Here is a 19,646-nt window from a genome sequence, read left to right on the forward strand (position 1 = left end):
TGTATGTATATGGAGTGATATAAGGGTCTAATTTTATTATTCTGCATATGGTCCATATCCCATTCTTGATAAAGAATTTCAGGCTGGGTGCGGTGGCTCACGTCTGTAATCCCAACACTTTGGGAGGCTGAGGCGGGCAGATCATGAGGTCAAGAGATAGAGACCATTCTGGCCAACATGGTGAAACCCTGTCTCTACTAAAAATACAATAACTAGCTGGGCGGGGTGGCACACACCTGTAGTCCCAGCTACTTGGGAGGCTGAGGCAAGAGAATCGCTTGAACCCAGGAGGTGAAGGTTGCAGTGAGCAGAGATCATGCCACTGCATTTCAGGAAAAAAAAAAAAAAAAAAAAAAATTCAGCAAGCTAGGAATAGAGGGTGACTTCTTCAATCTGATAAAGAATTTCTACCATAATCTATGCTAACATTTTATTTACTGGTAATAGGATGAAAGCTTCTCTCCTAAAAACGTTTTTCTCCTAAAAAAGGCAAGAATGTTCATTCTCACCAAAATTACTGAACATCATCCTGGAAAACCTAGCCATTGCAATAAATCAAGAAAAACAATAAAGTAAAAGATGTATGAGATGAGAAGGAAGAAATAACGTCCTTATTTGTATATGATATGATTTCCAACATAAAAATTCCCAAGAATTTATTTTTTAAATCCAAGGATGAAATGTAAGTTAAGCAGGGTTACAGAACACAGAACACAGACCTTGTTGTTTACAAGGTCAAAACTCAAAACAATCATTATTATGCACACCAGCAATGAACAATTTGATAACACAACTTTTTTTAAAAAATTACAAAACTCCCTACAGAGAAGAAATATGTAGTAATAAACCTAACCAAACTGCAATATCTGTGTGCTGAAAACTACAAAATACTGATGAAGGAAATCAAAGAAAATCTGAATAATGGAAAGATATGGCTTGCTCGTGGATTAGAATATTAAACAGAGGAAAGCTGTTAATTCTGGTAAAATTATAATGTTATGCAAAATTCTAACGAAATTTTTGTGGGTTTTTTTGTAGATGTAGACAAACTGATTCTAAAATTTATCTAGAGAGCCAAATAAATCAAAATGACTAAAGCAGTCTTAAAAATTAGAGAATTAATAGCACCTGACTTTTAGATATACTAAAAAACTACAGTAATCAAGAAAATGGGTATTAGCAAAGAAACAGACTCATAAGTCAGTCTACAGTAGTCTTGGAACAGGATAGACAATCCAGAAATAAACCCGTAGAGGTATAACTATTTGATTTTTGGCAAACTTGCAAAATAAGTAAATAGAGAAAGAATAGGTTTGGTTTCTTTAAAAAAATAAATGATGTTGGAACAATTGAATTGAACATCCAATTTTTTACACCTATTCTTTTATATATATATATAATTATATATATATATAGATGTAATTTACACCTATATCTTTTTTTTTTTTTTAGAAACTGATTTTTATTTTTCATCAACCTTATTTCCATGTTGCTTAAGAGTCTGTGCAAGAACAGCTTAAGACCATTCGGTGGTTGCTCCTACCCATTCAGTGGCCTGAGTGGTGGGAGCTGCAGATCAGTCTTCCATGGTAGGCTGAGTGCTCCAGTCTTCAGCAGGGAACTGCTGAATAGGCACAGAGGGCACCTGCACATCTTTAGACCAGTCTGCAACATCAGACTGAGTAGCAGTGAACTCAGGAGCTGGAGCAGTCTATTCACATGGAAAATCCTCCTTGGTCACAGCTTTTTCAGCAGCAGCCTGCTCTTCTTTTTCAATCTCTTCAGAATCTCTGTAGAAGTAGAGATCAGGCATGACCTCCCACGGGTGTGTATGGAAATTGGTGCCACGCATGGGCAGAACTTCCCAGATGGGTATCCATCACATCAAACCCACTGAGTGAGCTCCCTTGTTGTTGCATGGAATGGCAACGTCCACATAGTGCAGAGGAGTATCTGTGTTACATAGAGCAATGGTAAGTAGGTTAACATAAGATGCCTCTGTGAGAGGCTGGTGGTCAGCCCTGGGCTCAGTAACCACAAGAAGCCATAGCTCCCGGAAGGCTGCCTGGATCTGGTTAGTGAAGGTTCCAGGAGTGAAGCAGTCAGCAATTGGAGTGGCTCCAGTGGCAGCAGCAAACTTCAGCACGGCCCTCTGGCCAGTATTCCTAGAGGATAAAACACTGAAATTAGCAGGATTTTCAATGGCAACAATGGCACGAGCTGCCAACAGAAGTCTCCCAGGTCCTCTTCAGATTTACGATGTAGATGGCATCACTTTTCCTTTTACAGATGTACCGTTCCATTTGGGAGTCAAGATTGGCACCAACTAAGTGGGTTCCTGCTGCAAGGAACTTAAGAACATCCTCCTTTATTTGCAGACCATCAAGGGCTCCAGACATTGTGAAAGTTTCCTTTTAAGTTATGACGGCAATCCACTACTAGGCTGTATGGACCCTTCAGTAGGTAGCGCGGAAAGGCTGTATCACTATTAATGCAAAGTAGATCATAGTTCTAAATGTAAAACCTAAAACTATAAAGCTTTTAGAAGAACACATGAGTTAGGGTTAGGCAAGATATCAAAGAGTTATCAGACATGATATCAAAAACGATTCTTTTATAAAAAAGATAAATTGGATTTTAATAAAAATTTAAACTTTTTGCTCTCAGAAGGACACTGTTAAGAAAATGAAAAGATAAGCTATGTACTAGGATAAAATATTTTCAACATATATATCCAACAAATGACTTCTGTCCAAAATAGAAAAAAAATCTCTCAAAACTCAACAGTAAGAAAATAAAAAGCTCAATTAAAATATAGGTAAATGATTTGAGCAGATACTCAACAATGAGGATATATGGATACAAATAACCCCATAAAATGATATATAATATATCACTATAGATATGAAAATTAAAACTACACAATTTTCAATATTAGAATAGTTACATTTAAAAATATTGAAAATACCTATTGCTGATGATGATGCAGAGAAATTTGAACTCTCATACATTCTTTACGGGAGTTACACGGACCTTGAAACTGAACAAAGTTGTCCCCTATGTACTTCAAAATTAATTGGAACTGGTGACTCTTTATCCCTTCCAATTTTTCCCTTTGGGAATGAAAAACTTTATACTGTCTATATTTAATGTCTGTGCCTGTCTCGCCATTGTATTTTGGATTCAGATAACTTGCTTTCTTGTTTTACATGTCCACAGAAAGACAACTATTTTTTCCCAGAATGAATCATACCTAGTGATATGATTTGGCTCTGTGTTCCCACCCAGATCTCATGTTGAATTGTGATCCTGACTGTTGGAGGTCAGGACTGGTGGGAGGTGATTAGATCATGGTTCAGGCAGTCTGGAATAGTTTAGCGATTACAAAAAAAAGTTAAACATACACTTACATAACCAAGCAATTCCATATTTTGGGTATTTACCCTAGAGATATGAAACATATTCACAAAATCTTATTACCTAACATTCACAGCAGCTGTATTTGTAATTTCTACAAACTGAAAACAAGCATAATGTCCTCAGTGGATGATTTGATAAACCACTTTGGCATATATATATAATGGAATACTTTCTACTCAGCAAGGAAAATAAATACACTGGTGATGTATACAATAGTTGGATGCATCTCACAGGAATTAAGCTGAGTGAAAGAAGATAATCTGAAGAAGTTACACACTGTTGTTTTTATTTAAAGCAACATTCCAAACAAAACACTGTAGTACTGGAAGGTGGCAACAAACATCTAAAAATATGGAAGTGGATGCTCTATTCTCATTGCCACTTGTTGGGAGATTCAAGATACTTTTGGGGTGATAAAGAAAAGATATGGACATAGGGTGGTAGTACCACATGCAGGCTTTTTCAGGACAATGCCTTGAGAGATTTGTATATTAGGAGAAGTCTCTCACTGCATGAGACTGTTCAGAGGCTATGGTGTGGAGGCCACCACTCTGAAGGGAAAGAAGGCAGGGTACTTCTGTGGGAGAGGGCTTAGGAGACAGAACTTATGTGTCTAGATAATGTCACTCAGTAGCCCAGTAGGGATTCTCCAGGTGAGAGGGTTCCAGAGCATAGCAGCATTCTGGGATCTTTACAGATTTGGAGTTTATCCTATGACTAGCAGATGCTGTGTGCACTTTCATGGGGCATGCAAAGCGAACAGGCTCTAAATGTCTAAAATATGCTGATTTGTGGAATATTTAAAACAATGAGATACATGAAAATTTGAGTTTGGCCCTAGTATGCTTATAAATTAATGGATCCTTGCCTGCTGTGAAGAAATAAACAACGGAGGGGCCGATATTTAGAGGTGACAATTAGTGTGATTATTTAACAATTGGTTAATGGGTAGAAGCTGGAGGAAATTAGGGTACATAATAAAAAACAAAACAAAACACACTAGATTGCCTTGAAGAGACTGTGGGTAGAAATTGGGATGTCACAGTCAATTCTGTTAAGGAGTCAGGAAATGAGGAACATGTTATCAAGATTGAAAACATTTTATATATAACTGAGGAATTGTTACATAGTGGCAGAAAACTTGGCTGTGTTGTGCTCTATAGTTGAGGAGAAAACAGAGATTAGAAACAATAAAATTGAATGGGTAGCTAAAATGATTTCCAAGTAAAGCATTGACGATGTGGCCTATTTTTTTTTTTTTTTTCCTGCTTAGTAAAAAACACTAGGAAATAGACAAAGTAAGAAAGTTAAGCAAAAGGGAATTTGCACTTGATAAATTGGGAGGTTATTGGTCTATCCAGATTGTAAAGCATGCTAAAATGAGGAAAGTCACTGTCAGGAAAGTGTGCAGTGGAGAAGAGGGCAAGGATATGGTTGGATAAACTTTTATTGATGCACTTAGGTGTGTGATTATTGGATCCACTCAGCCATTTCAGTGGAAGCCAGGGATAGAGATGGGGTTATCCAGGAAAGATCTATGGAGGACTGTCTTGTCTAATGCCATAGACCCTTGTAACATACACAGGAGATCCACGAAATTATTGAGAATGTCATATCAGCAGGAACACTCCTAGCTTAGACTGAAAGGAAGAGAGAAAGGACAACATGAGAAAAAGATATTGGGCTTCCAAAACTACACAGGCAGGAACCTGCAACTGCAAACATGTGCTCCCACTTAAGAAAAAGGACTAATAGGCCGGGCGCGGTGGCTCAAGCCTGTAATCCCAGCACTTTGAGAGGCCGAGACGGGCGGATCACGAGGTCAAGAGATCGAGACCATCCTGGCTAACACAGTGAAACCCCGTCTCTACTAAAACATACAAAAAACTAGCCGGGCGAGGTGGTGGGCGCCTGTAGTCCCAGCTACTCGGGAGGCTGAGGCAGGAGAATGGCGGGAACCCGGGAGGCGGAGCTTGCAGTGAGCTGAGATCCGGCCACTGCACTCCAGCCTGGGCGACAGAGCGAGACTCCGTCTCAAAAAAAAAAAAAAAAAAAAAAAAGAAAGAAAAAGGAATAATAACTCTCTTTATTATTCCTTTAGAGGAGACCCTGCAGGTGGGACAGAGGCCTGTGGAGCTGCCACAATTTCAGATGGCGCAGCATCAAGGCACAGAGCATTATTCACAGGCCTTGAAACCTAACAAAATTGTCCCATTTCAAACCGTATTGGAACTGGTGACTCCCTATCCCTTCCAATTTTTCCCTTTTGGAATGAGAAAGTTTATACTGTCTATATTTAATGTCTATGCCTGTCTCACCACTATATTTTGGATTCAGATAAATTGTTTTCTTGTTTTACATGTCCACAGATAAAGAATAGTTTTTTTCCCTAGAATGGATCATACCTAGTGACACGTTTGGCTTTATGTTCCCACCCAAATCTCATGTTGAATTGTGATCCTGACTGTTGGCGGTCAGGAGTGGTGGCAGGTGATTAGATCATGGGGGTAGTTTCTAACGGTTTAGCAGCATCACCCCAGTGCTATCTCGTGGTACACTTTTCACGAGATCTCGTGGTACACTTTTCACGAGATCTAGTTGTTTAAAAATGTGTAGCACTTTCCCCTCTGCTCTCTCTCGTCCTCCTGGTCTGCCATGTGAAGAAGGTACTTGCTTCCACTTCACCCTTACACCATGATTAGAAGTTACCTGAGGCCTCCCCAGCCACACCTCATGTACAGTCTGTGGAACCGTGAGTCAATTAAACCTCTTTTCTTAATAAATTATCCAGTATCAGGTAGTTCTTTATAGCAGTATGAGAATGAAATAATACACTCAGAGACTAATTTGTACCTGATTTAGTTGATGAGATTGGGACTTTCGAGCTGATAATATTTAGACGGGACTTTGTACTTAGAATGGATGATGTAATGAGTTGAGACTTTGGAGGAGATGAGTGGTATGAGTGTATTTTTTTTTTTTTTTTTTTTTTTGAGATGGAGTCTCGCTCTGTCGCCCGGGCTGGAGTGCAGTGGCCGGATCTCAGCTCACTGCAAGCTCCGCCTCCCGGGTTCACGCCATTCTCCTGCCTCAGTCTCCCGAGTAGCTGGGACTACAGGCGCCCGCCACCTCGCCCGGCTAGTTTTTTGTATTTTTTTAGTAGAGACGGGGTTTCACAGTGTTAGCGAGGATGGTCTCCATCTCCTGACCTCGTGATCTGCCCGTCTCGGCCTCCCAAAGTGCTGGGATTACAGGCTTGAGCCACCGCGCCCGGCCGAGTGTATTTTTTATGTGGGACAGGTGTGAATTTTGGGGGGCCAGAGGGTGAACTGTAGGAGTTTGAATGATGCCATTCTCAGAAGATATGTCTATATCCTTACCCCCAGAACCTGAGAATGTGACTTTATTTGGAGAAAGGGTCTTTGCTGATGCAGTTAAACATCTCAATATGAAATCAAGCTGGATTATGTAAATGAGTTATAAATCCAATGACAATTATCCTTTTAAGAGATACACAGGAGAGCAACACAGATGAGAATATCATAAGAAGACAGAGGTAGAGATGGGAGTTATGCAGCCACAAGCCAGGAAATAACCTAGAGCCATCAGGGAAGAGGCAAGGAAGAATTTCCCCCTAAAGCCTTCAAAGAGAATGACACCTTGATTTTGGACTTCTGGTGTCCAGAACTATGAGATAACCCATTTTGGTTGTTTTCAATCATGGTTTGTGGTAACTTGTTATGGCAGCCCTAGGAAACAAATACATCTACTTTGTTACATTTTTAGATTTAGAGCTCTTTTAAGTGAAGATCACACTGGTATTATAGAAGAACCCTCATGTACATTTGGTTTCTTTGTGTAAGTTTGGGAGTCTGGGATTCTTGTTTTTGAAATGATCGTGACAGAAAATACAGCCCTAAGTTTACACAGACTTCTTAATAGCCCCATGAAGAGCAACTCTTAAGAAAGCATAAGATTCTATGCACATCCAATCTGGGGTCTCATTGGGCAGAATAGGATTCTACTGAAAAGGTATGTTGTTTTTAATCTCCTTCCAATTCGTAGCAGAATTACTTCTACAATGGGAGGTCATTTCAGTATATAGTTAGGACACAAGGTCAAGAAGGCAACCTTTCTGAGCTCGTTTTCTTATCCGTGAAATAAGAAAGCATTTGGATCTAACTTGTATCATTGTTTATTTTAAATGAGAAGGAATGTGAACATGCTTTTTAAGCTATAACACACCACACAAATGTACTCTAAAACTATTGATATTGCTAGATGATTTTAAGTTGAAATATTACAACATTTACACTTTATGCTAACATGTTTTCTCCCCCATTCCTATTTCATTAAATTAATTCGAACACTGAGTCATTTATCTTGACATCTTATCAGTTTCCACAGTTTTGGATCACTTGCCTATTCCACACCATCATCCAAATTCAGATTAGGAAGTTTGCCTCTAGTTTTTGAGGCTATTATAACAATGTTTGGAATATTGTGAATGAGCATTTTTTTTCTGAAATTAATATATTTATCAAGTCATTCCCAGTGGGCCATCACTTACCTGTTACATATCAAGCTATCTAGCTATTTTGATAATTTTATTATTGATAAAAGGTTGGCCATGAAATTTTTGCTTGATTTGAGAAACCTAGCTATTCAATTATTATTGATTTTAATGTTATAGTTTCCCTGTGTTTAAGAACAAAAACAAAAACCCTAGATATTAACTGAAAATCCCAGTTAATAACCTGAATAAATGTTGCAAAATAATTTCTTATATTTGTATTTTTCTGTTTTAAACAGGATATTATACATTGCTGACTATAGCCTTCATGCTAATTAACTTCAATCAAATGAAGACTCTGATTCTAGCAAGGAATGTCAGAAAGAATAAGGTAAAAATAATATGTCAAACTTCACTCTTCATGCTGCAGCCTTTAGCTCCAAAATAATAGAATGAAAGGTTATGGAAATTCGTTCATGCAAAACACTTACTTCCCATATTTGACTCATTACCATATAGCCATGTTAACTCGTGGTAGATTCATTTCCTTTATTTGCTTTCTCTGAAGGCATTTTTTTCACTTTACTGTTTACTGCTTGTCCAATATTTTGTTTTTTCTACTATTCTTTGTTCAAACTGCAAAAATCTGAAATAAAAATATAATATAGAAGTATAGGCATCAGCTAACATTTTCTATGGCATATGGTACTTCAGATGCCATATGTACCAGTGTTTAGTGATTCTGGCAAAGAGGCATAGAATGGTGAAATCCAACTGCCAGGATTGCTGAAAACAAATATGTAAATGCTCCAGGGCTTTTGTTATTCATAACATACCTCTAACACAGCACATACAATATGCTGTTCATTCTGTAACTAGTATAACTAATAAACCACGTTTTTCTCTCTTATTTTTTAAGGCTTCTCCAAGTCTGTATGGTCTTCTGACTCTAACCTTCAGTCTCACTACTGAACTCTATATTTCAGGAAGCTCATATTAATGAAAGAGGCCTAGGGGAACACATTCATCCTTTTTCAAGGGCATTTATTTATTTTTCAAATTAAAATCCAAAGTCTTTTGCAGGCTTCTCTGTGAAACAAAGAAAATGCACTGGGTATGTTCTCTAGACAACATGCAGTCACGAGGCGAAAGCAGATAACACCAGGAAAGGCAAATTTTGGCAGAAGAACAGAAGTTCCTTTACCACGGGGTGTCCTGTGGTCTTCCCCACACTGAAGTTCCATAGGATGTAATGTAAGAGGAGGTCTACGGATATAATTACTTTAAAAAAGCTAAACAATGAGAATTTTAGTAACTTTTAGGCTGCTACAAGCATTCAAGTCCATGTAAAAAAAAAATCACAATTTTGAGATAATCATTATGTAAGAAATAAATGTCAGTCTTATTTTGCTTTGTTTTCCCTGCTAACTGCACATAGCTGATGGAAAATAAGCTCCTCCTTTCTGTTTCATAGATGGGCAGTTGACACATAGTGGAAAGAATAGCGAGAGCACTTAGAGGTCGTTATGTTCCACTTGTCATCAGACAAGCCGTTTAACCTCTTTGAGCTTGTTTCCATATGTATGATGAGGATAATATCTTCCCTGGGGATATTACTATGAGGATAATATGCTATAATCTTTGTGAAAGTGCACTTATCTAGCATTTTTATTATTAAAAAGAAAGCATCTGTGGATTTACTGGTAGTTTAGAGATCTAAGGAGGCTTGTACTACTCACCACTATTTCTCAGGATGCACAAAAATATGGAAGGAATGTTGGAGATGGAAAATGGTGAATGTACCAGTGAGATGGTCAATGATGAGAATGACTCCTTTTGGGTTTAATTCTTTTAGGCTGGAGCAAATTAAATTGCCATTTATATAGGTCATAAATGATCTAATGTAAGACAAACTATTTGGTCATCCTTGGCTGTTTTGATGGATTCCCACGATATCGCACACACACATGCTCACCTTTTCCTTTCAAGTTTCTGCAGTAACTATTAACCAGAAGAGCAGTCTGATTTCCATTTCTGTTTACCAGCTTCTTCCCTTTTCATCACCTCATTATTAAAGTATTTGATTATAACTCTGAAATGGTTCTCAAATGTGAACTTTTTATGTCCACTCCCACTGCCACGGTCCAACTATTTCTTGCTAAGATTGTTGAAATATTCTCCATCTAATATTGAACCTAATAATTCTCTGTGGCAGCAACAATCATAATTTGAAGGACTGGGAAGAGGAGTAGGAATATAGTTGGCAAGGTCAGCAAATTATCTCCAGGTTTAGTCTGAGATCCAAGATACAATTATAAACAGATGTTAAAGACAATAACAGAATGTTGGGAGGAGGAACTGAATACTTATGAAGAGGGTACTAAGAGTTGTTCTAAAGAGGAAAATAAGATCAAGAATCAGGAAACTCTAATATAAGGTAACGAGGCTGGGTGCAGTGGTTCATGCCCATAATCCCAGCACTTTGGGAGGCCGAGGTGAGTGGATCACCTGAGGTCAGGAGTTTGAGACCAGCCTGGGCAACACGGTGAAACCCCATCTCTACTAAAAACGCAAAAATTGGCCGGTTGTGGTGGCTCTCGCCTGTAATCCCAGCTACTTGAGAGGCTGAGGCAGGAGAAATGCTTGAACCTGTGAGGTGGAGGCTGCAGAGCCGAGATCGCACTACTGCACTCCAGCCTGGTCAACAGAGCGAAACTTCACCTCTAAAATAAATAAATAAATACACACACACGTATATATACATACACACACACACACACACACACACACACACATATATATATATATATAGAGAGAGAGAGAGAGTAATGAAACTTGCATTAGAACAACTATTAAAGTTGCCTGCCCTATAGTCTCATTGTCAGTAACTGGGGTTGGGGGATAAACCTCTTCTTACCTATAGGTGACAATTGTCTGGAAGGAGTGATTCTATGGTTTGACCTTTATATGGGAAAAGTAGATGGAGCTATGTTATAGGGGAGCTTATGAAAAAATCCCCAAATGGGGCCTGAGATCTCTGGAATGCTATCATGTAATAATAATTTCCTTCCCATAGGTACAACAAGACTGATAAATCCAACTGTTTTTCTTAAACAAGATGGCCTAAGTTTGCTGATCTCTTTTCTGTAATGTTCTGTCACTAAATTGAAAAAAAAATTCCTTTATAAAAGCTCCTTTTGTTTTGAAATTATATCCTATTAGTCTTTTGTTATGTTTAGATCTACACATAAAATAGGAAAAAATCATGTCTCTGAATTCTAGGCAAGACAAAAGGAAGTGACAATAGAGTTTCATCCCAAGTGGAATAGTTCCAAATGCTTCCTGGAAAAAATAGTAAGTAATAATAAGTGAAGAATACTTTTCTCCCAGGTATAGTAGATAGGAAAAAACCTACAGAGAATTAGCAATTACTGAGAAATCATGATGACAACTCAGGGACTATTAACAATTAAAATTTTTCATCTTCAGACAGAGAATATGTCTGGCTTAGAGGGGAAAGCAGTCTCAAATTCAGCAGAAACAGCAACAAATTACTGTCCTGATTTTATTTATAAACCCATGTCAGTTTTAGATTATCTGTTCTAATTGTGAAATCCTTCAGTAAGAAAAAAAGTAATAGTCATGACAAAAGCTTTCAAAATAGGTTATCTCTGATCATTAGAAAGAAACAAAGTAATACAGACAAACTCCAGAGAGTGGCATCATCCACCATTGATAGTAACAATTCTCAAGTGAGACTGGATCATGATATAGCTTAAATTTTTGGTAAAGAAGACAGACTTCAAAATAGGTACAAGCTACTCTCATGAACTTCTAATAAATACATTTTTGAAAATTCAGAAAGGGTAGAGAAAAGTGCTTCAGAATAAAGTAGGGCTATCAAGAACAGCAGAGAACCCAAGACAGGCACATTAATCAATAGATTAATTAATCAACAAATCAATTCAGTACCCTAGAACCAGCTTCTATAAGAGGCACTGAGGATAGAATAAAAACATAACACAGAATCAACTTTCGAGAAGCTTGTATTCTAGTAGAAGAGGAAGAAAAGACTGAAATACTATGCAAGACTCATTTTAATCATGGTATGAGAAAAAGAGTGATTCATTCTACTGGACTTGGTCAGAGGAGACTTCACAGAGGGACACATATCTAAGTTTGATCTTGAGAGATGAATAGGAGTCTGTTTTTTTGGAGAGGAAGGGAAGACATTCCAATTAGAGGGAACAGCATTTAGCAGACTTAGAAGATCACAAGAACAGAAAACCAAACACCGCATGTTCTCACTCATAGGTGGGAACTGAACAATGAGATCACTTGGACTCGGGAAGGGGAACATCACACACCGGGGCCTATCATGGGGAGGGGGGAGGGGGGAGGGATTGCATTGGGAGTTATACCTGATATAAATGATGAATTGATGGGTGCGACGAGTTGATGGGTGCAGCACACCAACATGGCACAAGTATACATATGTAACAAACCTGCACGGTATGCACATGTACCCTAGAAGTATAAGAAAAAAAAAAATTAAAAAAAAAAAAAGCAGAAGATCTGAAAGAGTTATATCAGAAAGAGCAGGACACAGAAAATCAGAACTTACGGAAACAGTGGGCTACAGCAAAAATGAACTTGGCCGATGAACTAAAGCAATAGAAATTTTGGAGATTGGGAAGTGCAGTATTACTAATTTAAGAGCAAGAGAATTATTGTTCAACCAACAACAGGTTATCATATATTTCTAACTTTCCCTACCTCCTTATCTCTTCATCCTATTCACCTCCTGATGACCACCTCACTAAATGTTTCTGTAGCTAGTCTCCAAGGCACTGTAGCATGGCTAAACCAGCTGAGGGTTTATAAGCAACTAGCACAAGCTACTGTGCATGACTCCGGGAGTTATACCAGGGACGTTTCTTGGATGCCCCAAAGTTGTTAGGTCATGGTCCTTACTCCAGCCTAGTTTTGCCCATTCTTGAAATGGCCAAAGAGAGTGAATCTTCTGGTGAATTCTGATGAAGAGCAAAATACAAAGAAGGGCAATGGTATCATCACTCATTCATATGCAAAGAGAGAAATACATTGAGTAAACATTTTGTTCATCAACTAGAATACAAAATTATTAAATTTTATTTTAAATCACATTTTATTTTATTGTGATTGTATCTTTTCTTGTAAATCATCTTCTGAATACACATAGAGTTGATGATGGGAAGTAAATTTTAAATACAGGTAAGTTCTGTGGTGAGGAGGTAGGAGCTCAACATTATTCCATCAACGCGATGCATTTGCTAAGTAAATGTTTACCATTATAATGGCACATACATAAAAACTCAGGTACAAATGTTGCCAATAAGGACTTAAGAAAGCATTTCTATATATCCATTCTATAAAATAAATATAAAATATTTTATGGAATACTTATAAATACATATATGTGCTCACACACAACACACTTTAGAAAAGAACCAAACCCCTTTATGACAAATCTGCCAACAGAATAAACAATCTTGTCTACAATGCAAAGCTTGCCAAGTCCTGTCAGAAAGCTCTTGTGCCTCAATGTAATTCTCCAATAGTGAAGAACCACTAAAATAACCCTTTCACTCAGACTCCTGTGATTCCCTGCAGGGAGATTTCGCTGCAGTTGTCACTGTGCAAAAGCAATCAAATTTAACATATAGATACAGGGAAAGAAGGCGTGTGAGAGCATATGTGTGTGTGCTCTCACATATGTGTGTATGTATGTATATAGAAGGACAGCTGATGTCTCTAATCTAATAAAATATATATGAATAATTGGCAAAGGGGTCTGTAGGACTTCAATGTCTTTAGTTTTTCACCCAGTAGACTTCAAATTTTATTAGAGCTAATAGGAGATTTTCATTGAGTTTATGTTCATGGATTTTTAAGTCCATATACCCAGCAGGACAAAATTATCGTATAGAACAGTATTTCTCAAATGGTAGGTTGTGATTGATTAGGAGGTTATAAAATCTATTTAAAAAGTTGTGATCAGCATTTTAAAGATTGAAGTATAATAGAACAGAAAACAGAAAGGTATTTTATATATATATAGTAAATGTAATCTTTTTGTGTGAAACTTCTAGTGTGTATATGAATATGTATGTTTGTAAGTGTGCATGTATGTGTTTTTATTGGGCGATGATCTCCACTTTAAAATCTGAATTGTAATTTTAAAAAGTTTGAAATTCACTGGCATACAGTGTCTCTTTTAATTCTGTGTTCAGCACAGTATTTTCCTCCTGGAAACAATGAACTCCCTGAAGGCAAGTATTGGATGTATTTCATCTTTATACCCTCCACAGCCCCTGAAGTGCCATCCACTTAGTGGAAGATCACTAAAGAATTATCAAACAAATGTTGAGAATTTCAGATGGTTGTATTTAAAAGGATAATAAAGATAATAGTTTGCGTTGATACAGCACTTCATAATTTTCAGAATGCTTTCCCATCGATGATCTCATTGATAATTCAGAACTATTCTGTTGGAAGGAAGCACATGGACTGTTGCATTAATAAATTTAATTATCTCCTAAGTGTGCTTCATATTTCAGTGGTACACAATAAGATATTCTTTAAGTAGACCTCAACATTTATGTTTAGGGAGGATCCAGGTTTTATGGGACCTGAAGTTTATAGAATTTTGGAGACTTTCATTAAGAACAAGCATACAAAATGAGGAATAGAAATTTAGGCAGAATAAGTAAATATTTATTTATAAGGATAAAGTAAACTATAAAAACTAAAGAAATGGAAAAGTTGGCAATTATTACAAACATTATTAAATCCAGAAAAATATAAGTAACATGAGTTTTAAATCAATGGCTGGCATCTCTATAATATTTTCTTTGTGCTTTTTTGTTGCACACTTTTGTTTTTCTTTTTGAGACAGAGTCTCACTCTATCACCCAGTCTGGAGTGCAGTGGCAGGATCTTGGCTCACTGCAACCTCAGCCTCCCAGATTCAAGAGGTTCTCCTGCCTCAGCCTTGGTTGCATACATTTTGATTGCCTCTCTTGTGACAAAAAAGTTGTAGGATTGTTTTTAATAAAGAGAATAGAATATTTATTTATCATAGCTAATTGAAATTACTTTTTATTTTTGACAGGTTAGATGCATAGAACATCATCTATGATTTCATAGTCATACTTACTATTTGTAGTACTCCTCAAATTTGTGCCTTTCAGATACATGAATTCGTATGAATTCCAATCTCTGTTTCCTCAGCTCAGCAATGCTACTGGTCTCTGGCTCTTCCTTGACTGTGGACTGTAAACTTTCTGCAGGCTGTAAGCTAGTACAAATGTAGGGTTCGGTTTGTTTTTTTCCCAAGTTTCAGAGATCATAGTCCTGTTTGGCCTGCTGTCTCCTGTCTGAAAAGTATTTTTTTCATATATTTCATCTATTTATTCATGTTTTTCATGTTTAAAGTGGGAGGGTAAATCTGATTTGCATTATTTCATCTGGTCAACATTGGAAATCTACAATATTATTTTTAATTTCTGCATAGTATTCCATTTTATAGATGTGCCATATTTAAACTAGTGACCTATTATTGGATATTTACATTTTTTAATAACAAAACTTGTTTTGTATAAATATTATGAAAATATTATGCAGATATATTTCTATATGCTTTCAAATATTTCTTTACATAAAATTTCCGGTCTAAGAGTACATAAAAACCAAGTTTTTTTTTTTCTTTTGTAAATTATATAGATATTACTTACCCATCTAAAATAAGTGCTGGGATGCCTTAGGAACTAACTAAATAATAGTCTTCCTGACTACATAATTTTAAAGCAAACTGATACATAATAAAAAGGAATGCCAGCTGTAAGCCAAAATGGCACCTTTGTTGCCTAGACAAGGTAAGTTAGGGGGTGTGAGGGCTAAAGAAGCCTGCCAACTGAACACAGGGTAAGTAGAGTTGCCCAAGGACAGATAATCCTGGACCAGGAGAAGCTTCATCATATTAATTACTCCTCCAGAGACAGAGTTTACTGTCTGAAACTCCCAATAAAAGGCCACTAGCAATAGTTTCCTAGTAGGAAGGAGGGAAAAACTGAGCTGACAAAACTCTTGTTTATTTTTCCAAACTCTACCAATCAGATAAGTCATTCCACTTCCCGGGACAGATGGTAGTTGTGTAAAAGATGCCAGCAGTTGTGCTAATTAAGGTCTCTCAATATGAAAGAAAATATCAGGAAGGGATAAGAAATGTTTTCCTGCTAATAATAATAGTTATTGATAACTTACTATGTACCAAGTAATGCACATAATTTCATTAAATCTTTACCTTAATCCTATGAAGTAGATACCATTATTCTTATTTTATAGGAAGCCTTAAGGTCTGTACTGAGGGAATCTGGAACTACTCAGTGAAGTTCACAGTACTTCTCAGTGTGTCTTACACACCACTTTATCAAAAGTACTTAGGAAACTTTTAAATTATAGTAGATAGGACCTTTTCTTAAATATGTGGAAAAGTATAACTTTTATTAAGTTGTCATGTAATTGATTTAATTTCTGCCTAGAGCCAGTGTTCCCAATTGATGACAGAAAAATTAATCTACTCATATTAAGTTAAACCTAGAAATTAAGGATTATTCTCAATTCAGATTCAAACTTCTACTCCATCCTTGTTTACTGAGGTTGTATCTAAGCTCTGGAGGTTTTTTTTTTTTTTTTTTTTTTTTTTTTTTCATCTTTACTTCTCAGGAATTCTACAATCACATGGAATTCTATTCTCTCTCTGTTAGCCTCCTTTTCCTTGTCAGGGCTAAGGGTAGGTGGAGATGGAGAAGGGGGGATTATCTAGCCTATCCTGAACCTATTCTTTATGAATAATCGTTGGTTTTATTGTTCAAAATAAACATTTTCCCTCCTTTCAAAGCTGTAGACTTTGTGGAATTTAAACGTATATTAAAAAGTAATAATTAGGTTCTTGTTCTTTTTGTACCTCAAAGTAATGCTGCTTCTGACTGAATAGGGGAAGAGCAACAGGAAAACTAGGTAATAGGGGTGAGAAATGAAGAGAGAAACCCGTTATCTCAAAATATTAGCCTCTTTTGCAAACATGCAGTAAGATATTTTGAATGAGAACCTCTGGGCATGGGGTCTGGGATAATCATTTTAGCAAATTTTTCAGTTTGGTCCTGATCTCAGATGGACCCTACAGGAAATTTTTTTTTTTTTTTTTTTTTTTTTTTTTACGGAGTCTCGCTCTTGTCACCCAGGCTGGAGTGCAGTGGTGCGATTTCGGCTCACCGAAACCTCTGTCTTCCGGGTTCAAGCGATTCTCCTGTCCCAGCCTCCCAAGTAGCTGGGACTATAAGCACCCACCACCACATCCAGCAAATGTTTGTATTTTTAGTAGAGACGGGGTTTCATTATGTTGTCCAGGCTGGTCTCGAACTCCTGACCTCAGGTGATCTGCCTGCCTCAGCCTCCCAAAGTGCTGGGATTACAGGCATGAGCCACCATGCCTGGACACTCCAGAGGATTTTGAGGAGGTTGGGAATGACCTGACAGGGGTCATAATGATGTAAATACCTAGATGCTTAGATTAGAAATAAAAATATACAAATATAAAAATATTCTGATTTATCAGAATGTATGTGCTAGAAAATCAAGGCACCTTCTGCAAAGTGTTTTGACTTTCTATCTTCCTCTGTGCTTTTTGCTGGATTTCTAGGTTTTCCCCTGTATATTTAGTCTAATTTACCTTATGTTCCACTTCTTCCTCTCTTAGATGAGAGGACTGGTTTGAATGGAGTGAAAAGATTAGTAATTATTGGGTATCTATGATGTTCCTGAAACTTTATATGATCTCAGTTAATCTGTACAACATTCAGTTAATTCTCAGAAAGATTAAATAAATTGCTCAAGTTTGCACAGGTAGCAGGTGACAGAGCAAAGATTAAAATCCAAACTATCTGGTATCAAAGTCAGGCTTTAATTACTTTACTTTGCTACTTTCCTTGACAGAGTATTTAGTGATACCCCTTGATTCCCTCATTATCAACGTTTCCTCTACTTCCCATTCATATGGATGGCCTAATCCTCATTCTTCCTTTCCCCATACTAATTATCAGATTGCGCCTGTAAAGGAAATTGTATGTATGGTACTGTCTTTTCTGTTTTAGATTTCTGATAACAATACAATTTTTTATATATGCTTTGTAAAGTCCTCTATAGAGTTGTGATTCAAGGCATTGTAACACTGACATGGATTTGAAGCTATTCACAGTTGTGTGAGCAAGTTAACCTCTGAGATCCTCACATTGCTTTTTCTGGTTTCTGTATCAGGACCCATTTTGTAACATTTAATTCAATATATTTTAATGATTTCAATATACGGTTTTTTCCCTTAAACAAATTTCTTTAGGCCTAAAGTATCTAGAGTTCCCTTTTATGTGGGATTATCTTTCTTAGTAATATTTTGGTTCAGAGTGGCTGAATTGGTAAGAGAAGGCATAGGATAGATACAGGAGAAGTGAGTGGGAGGACAAGAGTTCCCAGAAAGAGGAAAAGGGACAGAGAAGGTTGTTATCCGTTTTTGGCCTGCTTTCAGGTTTCCTGAGGTTTGGAATTCTCTAGCTCATGGCCCCTACATCTCTGGAAAGTCTCTGTGTACACATGCACTTCTTGGTGTACTCATAGGCTACATTTTAAAATAAATTACTTATCAAAAGCATTTTTCCCGTAACAAGCAAAGAAAAGCATGGATACAGTTATTTCTTTGAACACATTAAATCTACACATAGTGGAGGTGATATTCATGTGAAAACTTCCTCTGGAGTCCCCTGTGCTGGCTGGTATGGATTGTGCAGTGGCAGAATTTAAACTACTAGTTAAAATTATCTCACTCATTTCTGCCTTAAAACAGTCCTATCGAATATAACTACTCAGACATCTCACAGTTCAACTTTCTTTGAGAATTCCTTCTTCTATTCTGCTTGAAAGATGACATCTGAATTCAAGAGGACGTATAGGTCTTCATGGTCATAGGAGCAGTGGGGTTGATTTCGAATGGGCTTTAGTTTCTCCCTGGCTTCTGGGAAATGTTCTTTGTCCCTCATAGTCAACTAGGCACCCTTCTGGAATCACCCGCCAAAGTCTGCATCTGATGAAACTTGTGGTGGGGGCTCTTGGCATGGCCAGGGAACAGGGATCCTCCACTTACAGAACTGCCTCCCCCTTAACCCTTGGCAGCATTACCAATCCTCAGCAGTTTCAACAATGATGCCACCACGTTTCTCATCCCCCTTAGCTGGCCTTCTGGCTCTTAACTCATTTACTTCACATGAGAATTTCTAAATCTCTTACAAACCTCACAAGAAAAAGATTCAGCGGGTGCTATTCCTGGTCTTTTCTTTGTGCCTAATGGGTGCATGACAGATTCTAATCTCCTGGACATCCTTTGTTAATGACAGGCAATGTAGGTGATGATCATGCCAGAATCCTAAATGAGAAAGGAAAGAAACTTTTTATTTTCCTCTCTGCTTACTTGTATATCTTAGTATGCATTCCTCCCTTCAAACAAACACTTGAGTGCAATTAGCTTATCTGGGAGATAATCTGTGGAAACACTGGTAAGGGAGTGGGGAAGTGAGAGGAGGAAGGAAAGAAAGCCAACAGAGAGTGTTGTGCAAATTATGATGTG

The 19,646-nt window shown here is 37.4% G+C and overlaps 1 pseudogene; it reads right to left on the reverse strand.

Annotated features, from left to right (window-relative positions):
* Positions 1 to 1,516: 1,516 nt before the first annotated feature.
* LOC104654821 lies at positions 1,517 to 2,399 on the reverse strand (annotated as a pseudogene).
* Positions 2,400 to 19,646: the final 17,247 nt, after the last annotated feature.

The sequence above is a fragment of the Rhinopithecus roxellana genome, chromosome 2, assembly GCF_007565055.1.
Source record: "Rhinopithecus roxellana isolate Shanxi Qingling chromosome 2, ASM756505v1, whole genome shotgun sequence".
Lineage (NCBI taxonomy): Eukaryota > Metazoa > Chordata > Mammalia > Primates > Cercopithecidae > Rhinopithecus > Rhinopithecus roxellana.